Source organism: Rissa tridactyla, chromosome 12 (genome assembly GCF_028500815.1).
Source record: "Rissa tridactyla isolate bRisTri1 chromosome 12, bRisTri1.patW.cur.20221130, whole genome shotgun sequence".
Classification (NCBI taxonomy): domain Eukaryota; kingdom Metazoa; phylum Chordata; class Aves; order Charadriiformes; family Laridae; genus Rissa; species Rissa tridactyla.
The window spans coordinates 6395963-6411147 of NC_071477.1; positions in this window are offsets into that span (position 1 = coordinate 6395963).

Below are 15185 nucleotides of genomic sequence, written 5' to 3' on the forward strand. Positions count from 1 at the left end.
CCTTGGATACATAGCAGACCGTTTCTCTCTGATAGAAAGATTAGTTACTGTTGAAAGATTATCCACTAGACAGCTGTGCCACGTGTTTCACCTCTTTTGTGTGACAGTGATAGCGTGCTGGATATCATTGTCCTATAGGCCAACGGCATAATTGGTTTTGCTATTTGACGATATGATAGTATAGTTATAAACGGCACGTTCCAAAAAAGCAGATACAACCCATTTATTCTGGAAGAGGGCATGGCGAGGAGAACAAGCTCCATCTGTTGCATCAGCTCCCGGTGTTTATTCCCAGCTCTGGCTGAGCTGCCCTGCAGGCCTCCCGTGTGCTCTGTTTGTCCAACAGATGAATGATGCATACCAGGCCTCTGGATTAAAGATTATGGGTGAAGCTTGAGGATGAGGGTTGAATTAATGACGAAAAATTAATGGTAGTCAGAATACTAGTCAAGCAGAATGTATCTGACCCAGGCAGCTTCCTGGAAGCCAGGCAGTATTTGCAGAGCTTTTGTGGTGGCTGTAAATGTAAGGATTGCACAGGAAGGTGCCTGAAACACTGGTGGATAGTGAGAGAAGACTCTTTTGGACCTCAGTGAATGAAAGCTCTAAGCCATATTATGTTTCCTGTACCCAGAATAAGCTGCATCAGAATCATCTTTTGCAAACCAGTTCAGTCATATAACTCGTGACGTCCTCTTCCAGTGATACCGACTTCCCTCGTTGCAGTAACTGTGCTAATGAAATGAATATACAGGAGGAAGAGTCCAGCACTGCACAGTGAAGGACATCCTCTGTAACAGACTAATTCCCCTCAGTATTACTTTTCTTTCCTTCTTTTCATTGTCGTTCTCTTCCCAACCAACTCTGTATTAATCCGTAGTGACACTTGAGTTCTATTAAATGTCACCTATTGTTAATTTTGCCTTTGTTTCAGGACAGGAAAGCAGTCCCTAGAATAGCCCACCTGCTCCTCTATTCTTCCCAAGCACAGCTCTTCCATACATACCTCCTAAAGCGCCACGCTACAACCATATGGCCACGACTCACTGGGGACCACCTCAGTACCCTGAGAAGTTTGGGGTGTTCTGTCTCCCCTCTTGTTCCCTCGTTGGATAATTAAGCGTGGGATTTCACCAGTAAAACCCGCTTCTGCTGTCCTAGATACAGGAAGGCAAGTGGTGTTCTAGAGGTATACTGTATTTGTGAACTGCGCTAGGGAGAGACCTGGGCCCCTGGAAGAGTGGTACGGACTGACTCGCATCAACGCTCTTCGGCGCTAGAACCCCCCGATGCAGACTGATGCAAGTCCCTATGGAAAAGCACCTGCCTGAGATCTCTTCTGGGCCCTGTATGTTGTCCAAGACATACTTCTTATTTTCTGTCTTCCTCTTCCATTCACAGTGCCCTAAATAGCAGAGGCATTTTGCCTGGAAGGCTGCAGCCTTCCTGAAGTTCCAGATTGTTCCTGAAGTTCTCCAATAGCCAGACTTTGAAGGCAGCAGAACTTGGCACAGTCAGCTCCACATTGTCTGTGTAAAGTAAGCCACCCTGTTAGCCAGTCTCTGATCTTCTCTTGGGATCTTGGCTCATTCCAGGTGGCTTGTTCCAGAAGGGACACTGGCAGTGACATAGTAGTGACACATACTAATATGTGAACTTCAAAAACTACCATGGGACCAGTACACAGGAATTAGCCAAAGTGACAGCGCACAGACTGGGATGAACCTATGCTGGGCTCCCCAGACAGCTCCCACGTCACCACACGCGACCTGTTATTTATAGCCTATTATACTTAAATGTATTCCCTACCTGTCCCACTTGTGCACACATCTCTTCCATTGGAATGGAGTAAAGACGTTATTTGGAGGGTTTAACTTCCAGCTGCACGCTCACCAGCAAAGAACACCTCTTTGCAGGCTCCCATCGCTAAGTGGCTCTGCTCATTTCTTCTAAGAATCCAACATGTCCCGTGCTGCGGGCAAGAGCTCTTAATTCTAATATACAAACCAGATGCTTGCAGGTGTGACTCACGCCTTGGTTCTAATGACACTGAAGCTTAAAAGTGACAGACAGAAGCTGAGATAATTATTTTGAGCGTGAGACTGAAACAAACTGCTGACTCCTGAGTAGCTATAGCATGCTGCAGACTAGCAAAACCCTTAAAAAAAAAAAATCACGCTATCAAATTTATGTGATCTTTTTAGGTGCTTTTCCCTTTTCTTTACTCACCACCTTCTGGATTCTGTTAAAGTAGCGCCATTAGAGATCGGCCCACGGATGCATAACAACTTTCTGGGGAAGAAAGTCTGTGTATTTGCAGGATGTGTGTGTCGGGGGGGGTGAGAGGAGGGGATGGCAGGGAGTGAAAACAGTTATGTGCACGCACATTGGGTGCACGCACACCTGCCCGCAGACCCTCACAGGCTTTTACATTAAAATCGTGCAGGGCACAGGGAGGAGCATCCCTGGGCATTTTTGACATCTCCAGCTGCACTCAGATTTGGGTGCTTCTTGGGCTCTGGGTATTTCACAAGCAAGTGCTGACCATGATCAGCAAATACCAGTTTGTTCGTTAAATGCTGCGATTGCTTCTTGCATTTCGTGCAATAAGAAAATTGTGGTTAAAAAAGACAGACTGGTGTATGACCCTTAAAGAGGAAGTTTTTAGGGATCACTTTGCTAAAATGTCTTGGCTAAGTTATTGGCAAATTGTTGCTTAAGAGGAAGCGTTACAATGCAGAAACACTTGGTTTGTGGTTTTTTCACCATTGCTGTAGAGGAAAGTCTTTACTGTCCACTTTACCGAATCATTCTTCTGTTAAAAAGAAGCATTTTTCTACCTAGTCCAATCTTTCAGCTTAACTATCAAATTTTGTTTTGTCGTTTATTTAAGCTCTGCTCGGCAGAGGAGATTTATGAGGGAATCAATAGTCTTATGCCCATCGTATGCACCCGATTCCCCCCCAGCCTGTGTTCAGCTCTTAACCATTTAAACATTTAGATGGTGTTGCGCTTAGCAGGTGCACTGAGGCAGTCATTAACCAAGCATCATCAGGCCAGGCAACCAGCAGACGCTGCTGAGGGATGCTAGCGCAAGCAGATTAGGTCAGTAACACGAATTATTTCAAATAACTTGCGTCCTAAGAGTTCATGCAATCAGTTCTCCTAAAACTGTAAGAATGGGGTAACTGTGCCTCTCTTCACCTCTGCGAGGGGAAAACGATGCCTGTCACTTCTGTGCTCAAGCCTCTGCTCTGGGAATGGTTGGGTTTTTTTATTAATTTCCTGAGCTTTTCAAGCCTTTGTCACATCCAGCCAGCACAGCAAGCGCTCTGTGCCTAGAAGAGGAAAAGTGGCATCATTTGCACGCCGGCCTCATTATCTGTTTTTACGGAGTTCTCAGCAAGCCAGGCCTACGCGAGACCACAGACACCCTTTCTAAAGGGTGTTGATGCAAGATCTTTCCTCCTAAGACCTCACTGCTGGACATCCATTTGCTTGGTCTTTATTTTAAACTGCCTTTGCCTTTCACGCTAATTTTAACGAATAGTTAAAATGGCATTGTAGTTTGCAACTGCAGGAAGGAATCTAGCCCGTAGTCTGTTCTTGGCGCAAATATTCCCATTAACACAAAGATTCATCCATACCTGAACTACTCTCCGATTTATTAAGTTTCATGCTAAAAGATAGCTTGCAGTTTGCCACAACTTCTTCTGCTCTATTTGTGGTTTTGTCATAATTAACTCCAGTATGGTTAATGGATGGATTATCTTCTTTTCCTTGTTTGTGTCTTTTGGAAAATTCAGGAAAGAGAAATGCTGAAACAACCTGTTCAGAATCTCAAAATGGAGCGCACTCCAACAATTCAGAGCCCTTTAAAAAACAGAACACTAAAAATAGAAAGCTAACACATGGTACATTAATCAGTTGCCCGTTCCTCATGCACAAAGAGACTTTTTTTTTTTTTTTTTCCACTTACCCGCCATGCTTCCTTGCTCCTCTGTGCCTGGGACTTTGTATTTCTGTGAGCAACTGTAAGCCTATATGATAAGACTTCAGGTTCTGGTTGCGTGGCAGCATTTATAGAGAAAAGTTTAGGCCTCTCCTTATGTTCAAACCAATTATAATTCACATTAGGTGGGTGAGGCAGGTAAGTCATACTAGTGGGCATGTAAACTTCCCAGTGACCATATATTAGCTCATGGGTTTTAACACATTGCACTTATGCAACTCAGGCTATTTATCCAGAGGGTTGACTGAGATGCTTTAGAAAAGTAGAGCGTTTAATTGCATACCTGGAATCCAGAATTTCACATACAATGATGCGTCACTCAGGAAGGGATATTTTTTTGAGTCAGTATGAATTAATATCTTTTCCAAGTATGATCCACAGATGAGTATTTGTGCAATAAAAGTATAGATTCATAATAAAATTTACAGGGTTCCCTCCCTATGAGTGTACTCATAAGTCTGGAAAAAAACCCAAAACTTTTCATTTACCTCGTCAGTCCTTTTTTTGGGGATCACCGGAGTCTTGGCTTTGTGTCAGCCACTCCTTTGAGTCTCTCTGAATACGCTAATGGTATTAATGCTGTAAATGGAACGTAAGCTGCTATTAACTTGAGAAACCACTGAATGCCGAACAGCTCTGAGGAGTGGATCTCAAGTGGAAACTCTCCCTGCACAAAGAGAAACTTCTTCCTCGTAAAATAAAACACTCATTTTGTAGCAGGTACAAATTATGACTATAATTTGTGCTTCTGTGGTGGTTACTCATCTAGTCTCTGACTAAAAAGGCACAACAATAAATGTTAAAATACTTTGATCTGTGCATATAGGGCATTTTATAGGTACAAAGAAAATGAATTTGTTACCATGGCCTCACAATATTTCTTTTTTTCAGTCTAATTCTTCATTTTCCTATCAGTCCTCTATAGCAATTTGATCGTGGATCTTTCTCTCTCTCCTTATACAGGAGGTTCCATTTCCTTACACAGATTCAAATAAGGTATTTTATCTCATTTTATTATTACTTCATCTCACTTATCTACAATGAGGAGAAGAGACTGAAGCAACCTCAGGAATGTTAGTGCTTACCTTGAAGAACTTGAAGGGCAGAAATTTCATAAGATCAGAAATGGCTAAGCACAATATCTCTGTATAAAATCGGGGTAAGAGGCATGAGAAAGAGCCAAGAAATTATAGTTGACATCAGCTCATTTGATGTCAATTCCTGGAAAATACTGAAATAGATAAACTTGTTAGCATCTAGAAGATGATTAACAGCTAGCATGGAGTTCCCAAGAAGTCGGTCAAGCCCACTGAATTTTTTTTCCTTGACAGATCAATACACCAGAGAAGTAAGATGTGGCAGCTATCATACGTACTGACTTTGATTTGCAACAAGATACCACGCGGTATTTTCATAAGCACACTTTGGAAACACTGATTACACAAGATTTCTATTAGTTAACTGCATAACTTGTTGTAAAAAAACAAATGCTGCGTTGTTTCAGTAGATCACTGTCAAACTGGAAGGGCATAGTGACTGAAGCGCCTTAAAAGCTGCCTTGGAGCTTTGATGTTTGTTAAATACACTCTTTCTGGTGTTAGTAAGACTTCCCTGAAGTACTATGTTAGCCCTGGGCTAACCCAGCTGGATAATGTCAAGAATACAAAGAATAGAGAGCTTAAAAAAAAAAAATAGAAGGAACGAGTCGGATCAGTCTAAAACACAGGCAACTGCAGAGCCAGGATGATGATTTTTGCAAAAGGTGAAAAGTGGTTATAGAAGGAGGCCGCCAGTTTGAGAAGTCACGGGCTTAAAAACTTTAGTCTTTGATTACAGACACTGAAGTGAAGCATAAAATAAAAACGTTGGTGGTGAAGAACAGTACTCAGCTAGACCCTCTAGGCAGGTTGTAAAAGTGTTAATCGTTTTTTCCATGGAGATTACGAATGCACATTTGTCAAGAATAACATATATGTGTGTAGTTGAGCTGTCCTTGTGGAATTTATTTTGATGTTGAAGCTGTGAGAGTAACGCTTTTTCCCCCTTTTGCGCCCTCTTGGTACTCGTCACTTGATGCAGGGAGGGTCATCGTAGGAAAACTAAGTATTCTTTGTCCAGTGTCGACGCAGCCTCATTAGCCTTGCTATTGCTTTATTGCTGTGACTGACTGACTGACCCACAGTGACTAAACTTCACGCTGTGTCCTATGGGGAAGGGTTACCAAGTTCCTGACTAATATGCCATACAAGCCTGCAGACTTCTTGCACGTCATGTTCCTCTTGAGAATTGCTCATTTCAAAGAAGTAGTAGAATGTTTCACATGGAAACGGAGGGATATTAGCGCAGTATCTGTGCAGTATTGCATCAGTTGAGATTCCTGTTTCTGCCAGTTCACCAGAGTCACCAGGAAGCCCCACAGCAGACCTTCTCAATTATCCTGTGAAGGGGAATGCTCTCCTACCTTCGGTCACTTGGGTACTTGCTCCCTGAAAGAAGGAATTTACATAAGTGACCTGAAAATAACCACATCTGTTTCTTGCGCGGAGAAAAGCTGCCTGGTTTTTAGAATCCATTAAAGTTTATTGGGGTTTTTTTGTACCTTAGAGCAACGAGTTTCACCTGCTAATTATGAGTTGTGTAAATAATGTTCTAAACATTTCCTTTCCTCATTTAAGATTCACTAGTTCTTACATTGTCGGGGTTAAAAGGTACCCATGGCTTTGCTTCACTTTATTGTTCAGGGCTTTGTATTCCTCTATAATATCATGTCTTACGATATGATATTCTAATCTTCCAAATCACATAATTTCAGACTTTTCAGTCTCTTTGCATGCTGATATCTTAGTTTGGATATCATGCATTTCTGAAACTTCTTCAATTTCTTCCGTATATTTTTTGATATAAAGGAAAAAGAACCGAACATGATGCAGCAGGGAGAATACACTATCAGTAAAATGGTGACAATGATTTTTAGTATTTCCTGATCTATTTTTTTATTAATGCAATTGTTGTTTGCTTGTTTGTTAGTTAAGCATTTGCTCAGCTCAGCCCACAGGCCTGATCATCCTATACAATGGAATGGTGTCATAATGAGACATAAAATAAGACGACCCTGGACAAGATGTTTAGCTGTGCAGATGGTGCATACTGGAAATCTTGCAAAGAGAGGCTGCACAACAATCTGATGGGTGGAAGCCATAATAGGAAAGGAGAGGATCGGAGTGCATGAAGTGAACGTGCAAGGGCCTGGTAAATAGCATGCTCGGTGAGCTGATAACTGCAAGGAAAATGCTGCAGTAGATGGAGCGCCAAGCGGAATCAATTGTTTGAGATGGAAGAGAACGTTGCTATCAGAGAGAAGGCAACAAGTATGAAAGACTAAGGAGCAGAACTAAGGAGATCACGAGTTGGGATGGAGCACAGCAGGAAGTGGAGAGGAAGGTGAAAACTTCGTACATTTGAGACAAAAGAGAAATAGAGAAATTAAAGATGGAAAGTTAGGCAGGAGTACAGCTAATGGGAAGAGGAAAACCACACATTCTGGTATTTATTTCATGGAAGAAATATTCCCCTAAAAGAGGAAAAATGATCACAGAAATGAAGGGCACTAGGGGTGAGTCAAACATGGAGAAAACTGAACCAGAATGATGGTTTGGTATTCATTAAATCCAAGAAGAGTAGAACTGAGGAAGAGGAGAATGACGTTTGAGGAAATATCATCAGGTGACAGCAGGAGGAGGCATTGGGGGAATCTCTAGCCTGGGGATGGCTGGCAGGGATGCAAGTATGACAGAGAAAAGATCTGGGACAAAGGAATCAAAGTCCAAATGGAGCAAGAAAAGTGAGGAGATGGTGAGTTAAAAAGTACATCATCAATACATACATAAATACTGTATTTCAGTTCCTGTACTGAATCCAACATGCTCTCTACAATAGAATTAGCAAGACCTGGTGTAAGAAGTCTCAGGTGCCTGTAGCTTTTCCGTGTTTTCCGGTTGCATCTGCTGGCCTAATAAGGACTGTTTCACCCTGCAAATCCTGTTTGTTGTGTAACTGTAGACCTTTACAGCTACAGCAACAGTAGCACTAGAACAGCACTGGTATTTTGGCAATGCTGAATTTGCCCTAGGAATGTAAAGCAGTACTTCACCTGGAACTAAGCACTTGCATCTCTGTCTACAAATCCTGTGACTCAGAGGTAGACAGTTTCTCCTTTTAGCAAGAAATCCTGTAGCATGATACGCTGTAGCTGTGCATAACTAGGATGTTTTAGGTAACGTTCCACAATTTGCCAGCTCCTTTGGCTGTGGACCAGTGGGAGCTGAACTTCAGGTCCAGCTCTAACAGTCGGCAAAGCAGGAAACTGCCAAGGACAGAGGCTGCTGGGGAGTCAGCAAGATGCCAACTTTTTTTTGCATCAGAGTGCTAGAAAGTCCCGACAGTTGTTATGCTGCTGAGCAGGGTACAGCCTGCTGTCAGGGGTGGCAGCTACTGCGGGAGTAGAAGCTCTCCCAGAAGCAGTGGTGACCATCCGCACCTCCTGTCACACCAGCAGCCCCTTTCCTCCTGCATACTCCCCACGGCCCTACCATGCATCTCTGTCCCTTTCCTTACGCCACTGCCTTGCAGCAGAGGCGGTCAGACAGGCGCTTATGGATTTAGAAGGGCGGTAACGACATAGTTAGGAGTTCATTGTGTATTCCATAGTGGATAATCGTGTCTGACGCTGTCTCTGAAAGAGAATTCTTTGGAATCTATGAGTGTCAAGGAGCAGGTCATGCCCACAGTTTACTGGGCTACTAACACTGTATCATAGTTTTTGGAAGGTTTTCTCCCCAGTCACTGGCACAGCATTAACCTAAACTAACCAAACCCGTTCTGCAGAATCCAGCACTCTACTCAAGCGCTGTCTCTGTAGCTCATCTTTACTCACAGCCACGCTGCTCTTCTCAGTTTCAAATCACACCAAGGACATTTCTGGCCACCAGTGTGGCATCCTACTTAGCTTTGAGGCCGCCCTGTGCTTGTTTTGAGTTTTTCCAGCAATAAAGCATCCGCCCAGTTTGGAATGCATGACTATGGCTAAAATAGAGTTTAATCCATGTAGTTCCCAAACTAGACTGAATCTTAAGTCTGAATGGAGTAAAGAGAGTGAACAAGATTTGGGGAGAGATGGGTGAACAAGAAACACAACGATCAAACCAAGGGACTTTCTGAGGATTATTTCCAAGGCAACAGAAGAACCTATATTTGCACTTTAGAGTTAAGCGAGTCTTATTGCAGATTTAAAGAAGCATTAAAACATTAAAGGAGCTGCCTCATTTATTTCTTTTTACGGATGATGCGAATGAAACTTCTCTAGCCGTACAAGAAGGCAAGTGCTTTCCATTGTAAGAGAATGGTGGCTGCTGTCATGTGTAACCATGAGAGCTTCAACAGCAGAAACTTACTGTTTTGAACAGGATTTACTTTTGACAGTCTGAAGCCACTTTTAACTGCGAAAGAGGGGAAGGGACATGGGTAAGTAACATGCTCGTACCAAATATCCCACAATTTTTAAACTACTGCTGCTGGTATTAACAATAACAACATTGACTATTGCAAATCATTCTGGCTTTTTTCTTTTTGTTCAACTTAAAATACTCAGTACCATTCTGAGAAGCCACGAAATCTGCAGGTCTCTTTAACCTGCAATTTATGTTTTGCATCTGAAATTTGGTTTCTAAGCCTCGTGTATTCAGGTAAAATGAAATATTAATTTTCTTGGCCCTCCCTCTGTTCAGGTTGCCCATATTAGCACAGTTGTGCATGTGTCACCACACAAAAATGTTTAGGACATTTCCTGATTTCATACTCGGGGCCAGTTTTGAGAAACCAACTTGTTTTAACAGTTATTTCTTCTTTGTGAACCGTGAAATAAGAAGCTATTGGTGTAATAGCAGAAATTTTACGTGTGCCAATTCTCTTCCTTTGGGCAAAAGGGGGGAAAAAAGTATTGCCTCAAAAAGACAAACTATTTCAAGCACGCTGTGTCCTTGCTGCCCTTAATAGCGCGCTCTCTTCTTTGACATTCTTCTGTAACCACACACTATTAGGTTTTATTGAAATTTTTAAATAATCAACTGGGAGCGGCTACTGATGTAAAACAAACATAGCAAAGCTACGTGTGAGACTGTATAGAAGGGGAAGGTGATTTTGTTTTAAACAAAACTGATTTCAGTCGCTCACGCTCATTCTCCTTTAGATTCCATTCGCTCACTCTTTCATACTTGTTTTCCATACCCGCATTTTAACAAGCCCGGAGATGTGTACATCTGGCTAGTCCAACCAGGACTATTTGTGGCGAGACAGAGGACAAAGGATGCCAGATTTGGAGTCGTCATTGTGTTTCCTGGGTTCTTTTTGCTGGGTGACCATGTGCTCATTTTGGAAGTGCCTTTGGTACCCTTCGGGGACCCAGGTCTGTGAGTCACTAAGCAATGTTGTTGACTGCCCGCCTGCCCTTTTGTCTCCTCTTCTGTGAGTAGTCTACCTTTAGGTTTAGGCTGTCCTTTGTTTTCCTGGTCTGGGTGTTTTAATTCTCAATGACCCGCTTGTGCTGTCAAGTCACACCATTCTTTTGTCCCTTCTTTTCCTGTAATTTCTTCTGGTGCTTTCATATGTAAGTTTTTTATATGTAATTTATTAATTTCAACCTTGACGTTTCTATTACAAATCTCTGCATTACGAAGTACACCAGGTCAGACAAATGAGCTAGACAAGGGAAGTATAGTGTCTCAAACAGGTGACAAGCTACAGAGAGGATCCCGTCGCACTGAAATTACAGTTGGAGGGACTTTTGCGCTGGTCATTCTGACAGGATAGCATTTGTCACCAGTGAAAACCCATCAGTGTAAACTAGCTCACCCACATCTGTGGGCGTGAAGGGTACCTGGTTGTTTTCGTGACTTTTTAGTCACCAAACTGGATGCTATCAACACTTCTGGAAGGAGAACAGTGAGATGAACCCGCTGGAATGACTGTAAATGTATCAGTGCTCTTTCATATACTATTGCTCCATTGAGCGTTACCCAACAATAACAACAGCGCTATACGGGCTTTGGGAAGAGTTCCTGAATTTAGGTACCAGGAGCTTTGTTTGAGAGGGTTTACGCTGTTCTTTTACTTACGGATCTGGGTTTGGGTGAATAGTGGCCTACGGTTCCTGGAAGCTCGTTAAATGTCACCCATCTTGTACGCAGTTAAAGATTAAGAGAACTAGGGGTTAAGCGTGTTTATATTCAGTATTGTCTCTCAAAACCTCACAGTAGAATAATTTTAAGCCAGAATAAAAACAATGTTTTATGGAAGATGTTGCAGGTGAGTATAAGATGATGCTCCTACCTGTCTAATAACCAAAGGTTAACTGCTGTGTTTAATGTTTCCAAAATTTTAACCCTGTAGTGCATGATGGCGAGTGATATATTAGGACCTTTCCTTTGAGGGAAACAAAACAGAAAAAAACCCACCACCACGCTAAAGAAAAAAGAACATGCATACATTTAACAGCATCTCAGTTAAAATGAAATGTAAAGTTTATTTATTTATTATAGAGTTGGAGCCAATGACAGCAAATGTTAAAAGGTAACAGACAGAAGATCCATAAACAGGTTTAGCAGGTCCCTGGTATCACCAGAAGCTCCTACAGAAGTGCTCCAGCCCGGTTAACTAAGATAACTACTGATAACAATTGTTTGTTATTTCTGTCTCTCGCTTGCACCCTGTCGCTATTGTTAACTGCACCTTGCTTAGCATTGCTTCAGATGGTTCTGTTTGTTATCTTACGTGCATATGTTAAAACAGAAAGATACCATGCTTAGTTTCTAGATTGTCATGGCTGAAGACACCAGACAAATATAACCAAACTAAAATAATAAAATGAAATAGATCCAATTGAAAGCTACCTCCATCTCCAAACAAGAGAAACCAAGTTTCTCCTGGTGATTAAGAGAACAGCTCACCAACGTGTGCTGCAAAGTCTGCATATGTAACACAAAGTATGATACATACACGTATATTTGTGTGTAATGAAGCATTATCTTTTAAAAGCTAGAAGGCACCAAGTTATTATCCTAGGTAGATGGTTGTCAAGTGACCGAGCCTAAGGAAGAGGAAGTGGGAGAAGTATCTAAATTATAAAGTTGAGAGATCAATTTCAGTAATGCTTAATTAGTGCTACCCCAGGAATTGTAACTGGGGAAACGGGAAGACAGGAAGGTAGAAGAAAGATTAAAGCTTTATGTCGAATAAAATCTTCTTCTTCTCAACTCCAATTTAAAGCAGCTTTAGGAGAATTTAATTTTTCACAGAGGTGCAAGGTAACTTTGCTGGTATCAGCAGATCACAATGAAAACTACTGGAAAGGATAGGAATGGAGCTGGAACAAGGAGTATGCTTCTGCTTTCACTGAATTTAAATATGCAGATGTAAAAAATCCCACCTTAAAATTCATGAGACAAGGAAAGCCTTTTACAATAAGGATTTTCACATTCTGTGATACTATGGGAGCTGTTACAAAGCAGAAGTGAGTAAGAATACCAATAGCATTGGAATTGCTTTACTTTGGGGTTGGATCAAATCTTCACACACTCCAATTCAGAGTTTAGCATCAGTCTGGACTACAGCAGCCTCCCGCCCTCGATAGCCTGGTTGCAATCCAGTCTGCTTAGACCCTCCTGAAGTACCTAATTTCAGGGAAATGAGAAAACAGCAGAGTACCATACACCAGAGTGGCATAGCGGGCACTGATGTTAACACATGAGGATTACTCTACAGGTGTTTTAAGAAGTGGATCGTCTTGCTTGTGCATGAGTTGGGTCCAAAATGTGGACACAAAGTTCCAGAAAAATCAACCTCTAAAGGCTTCTTAGTCTAACTGCCCCTCTTTCCTACAGGAAGCCCAAGTATTATCCAATACTACCCCTAAAAGGGGGCGAGTGGTAGATGTATTTGTAGCTCGTATATTCTATTATATATATCTTCATTTACCCTGCTTGTGTATATTAGGTTGGCCTATACGCTTATATACTAACTTCATTTTTTCATGTTTTTCTGCAGAACATTGATTTTGCTTCAAGTTTCTGTAGGGTGACGGATTTGCTACACCTCCACCAAGAAGTGATGTCCGACAAACTTAAAATGCAGTAACAGGCCAAGTTAAGACTGAGGAGTTGGAAGACGTGGACAAATACTGCTTAGGAGCAGTTGCTGGCCTTGGCTGACGACAGGCACGGGTGAGTACAGCTGATTTTACCTGACTTGAACATGTTTACTGTAGTTGCAGAAATTTAGGTTGGCTTTAACACCCTACAGTAATAGTATGTATGTATTTATAAATTGGGTTAACCCTGGAACATTAGGGAATGACCACACACTGCCATGAAGAACTACAGGCTAATACCTGCAGGCCTTTACAAGCTATCCCAAGGCAAAAGTTGCCAGAAGAATGCAGACAAACACCTCCACAAAGGCCCTCCAAGCTTTGCGCTGCTGCTCAAACTTCCACCAACCCCAAACTCCTCCAAGCCCTGCCCCAAACTTTCCAGCTGTCCCCATACGCCATCCAAACCCTGCCCAAAAGCTCCCATCGACCTTAAAACACTCCAAAGCCTAACTCAGGGTCCCTACACCTCCCAGCGGCCACCCAACAATCCCCAAGCTTTGTCCCAAAACTCCCACCGACCCTCGGTCACCCCAGGCCCTGCTTCGGGGATAGCCGGGGTCATCTCGGGAAGCGGAGGGCTGCCCAAGACCTCCGCCGCCCCGACGGCCGGACCGGGAAGCGGGGACACCCGGCAGCTCCCCTCAGCCCGGCCCGCCTGGCCCCTCAGCGTTCCCGCGCGCGGCAGCGGGGAGCTCGCGCCGTGCCGTGGTGCAGGCGCAGTGCTGCACTGCAGCCCCGCGCCGCGCGTGCTCGCCGCCGCCCCCTCCCGAGCGCGCCGCAGCCCTGCTGCCCCCTGCTGGTGCCAGCCCAGCCGGCCGCCGCGCGCAAGCGCCGTGTGCGGGGAGCGCTCTGCTGCGCGGACGCATGCGCAGTGCGGCCCGCCGTGCGCCGCGGGGGCCTGCCCTCGGCCGCGCAGTTCAGTAGCGTAGGATGCTTGAGTTGGAAGGGAGCTTAAAGGTCATCCAGTTCTAACCCCCCTGCCCTGGGCAGGGACACCTCCCACTAGACCAGGTTGCTCCAAGCCCCGTCCAGCCTGGCCTTGAACACCTACAGGGGCGGGGCAGCCACAGGTTCTCTGGGCAACCTGTATCCAGTGTCTCACCACCCTCATAGTGAAGAATTTCTTCCTAATAGCCAATCTAAATCTACCCTCTTCCAGTTTGGAGTCATTACGTCTCATCCTATCGCTACATGCCCTTGTAAAAAGTTACTCTTCATCTGCCCTGTAGCCACCCTTCAGACACTGGGAGGGCCTCCAGGCTGAAGAACCCCAACTCTCTTAGCCTGTCCTCACAGAAGTGCTCCAGTCTCCGATCATCTTCATGGCCTCCTCTGGACCCGCTCCAACAGGTTCATGTCCTTCTTGTGCTTCCAAAGCTGGAAGCAGTATTCCAGGTGGGGTCTCAAATACGTTCATCAATGACACGGACAGTGGGATCGAGCGCACCCTCAGCAAGTTTGCCAACGACACCAAGCTGAGTGGTGCGGTCAACAAGCCTGAAGGACGGGATGCCATCCAAAGGGACCTGGACAAGCTCCAGAAGTGGGCCCACATGAACTTCATGAGGTCCAACCAGGCCAAGCGCAGGGTCCTGCACCTGGGTCAGGGCAACCCCCAGCATCAGCACAGGCTGGGGGTGAAGGGATGGAGAGCAGCCCTGCTGAGGAGGACTCGGGGGTGTTGGGGATGAACTTGGGGATGAAAAGCTGGAGGTGAGCTCACAATGTGCGCTGGCAGCCCAGAAAGCCAACACCATCCTGGGGCTGCATCCCCAGCAGCGTGGCCAGCAGGGTGAGGGAGGGGATGCTTCCCCTCTGCTCTGCTCTGGTGAGACTTAAATTTCCAGTTAAATAAAGCCTTAGTTTTCCTCTGATAAGAATACCATGGATAGTACTCGCTAATACGGCTTGTAACATAATATTCAACATAAAATATATATTAGGCGTATTTTCTCCACCAAATTAAAATGT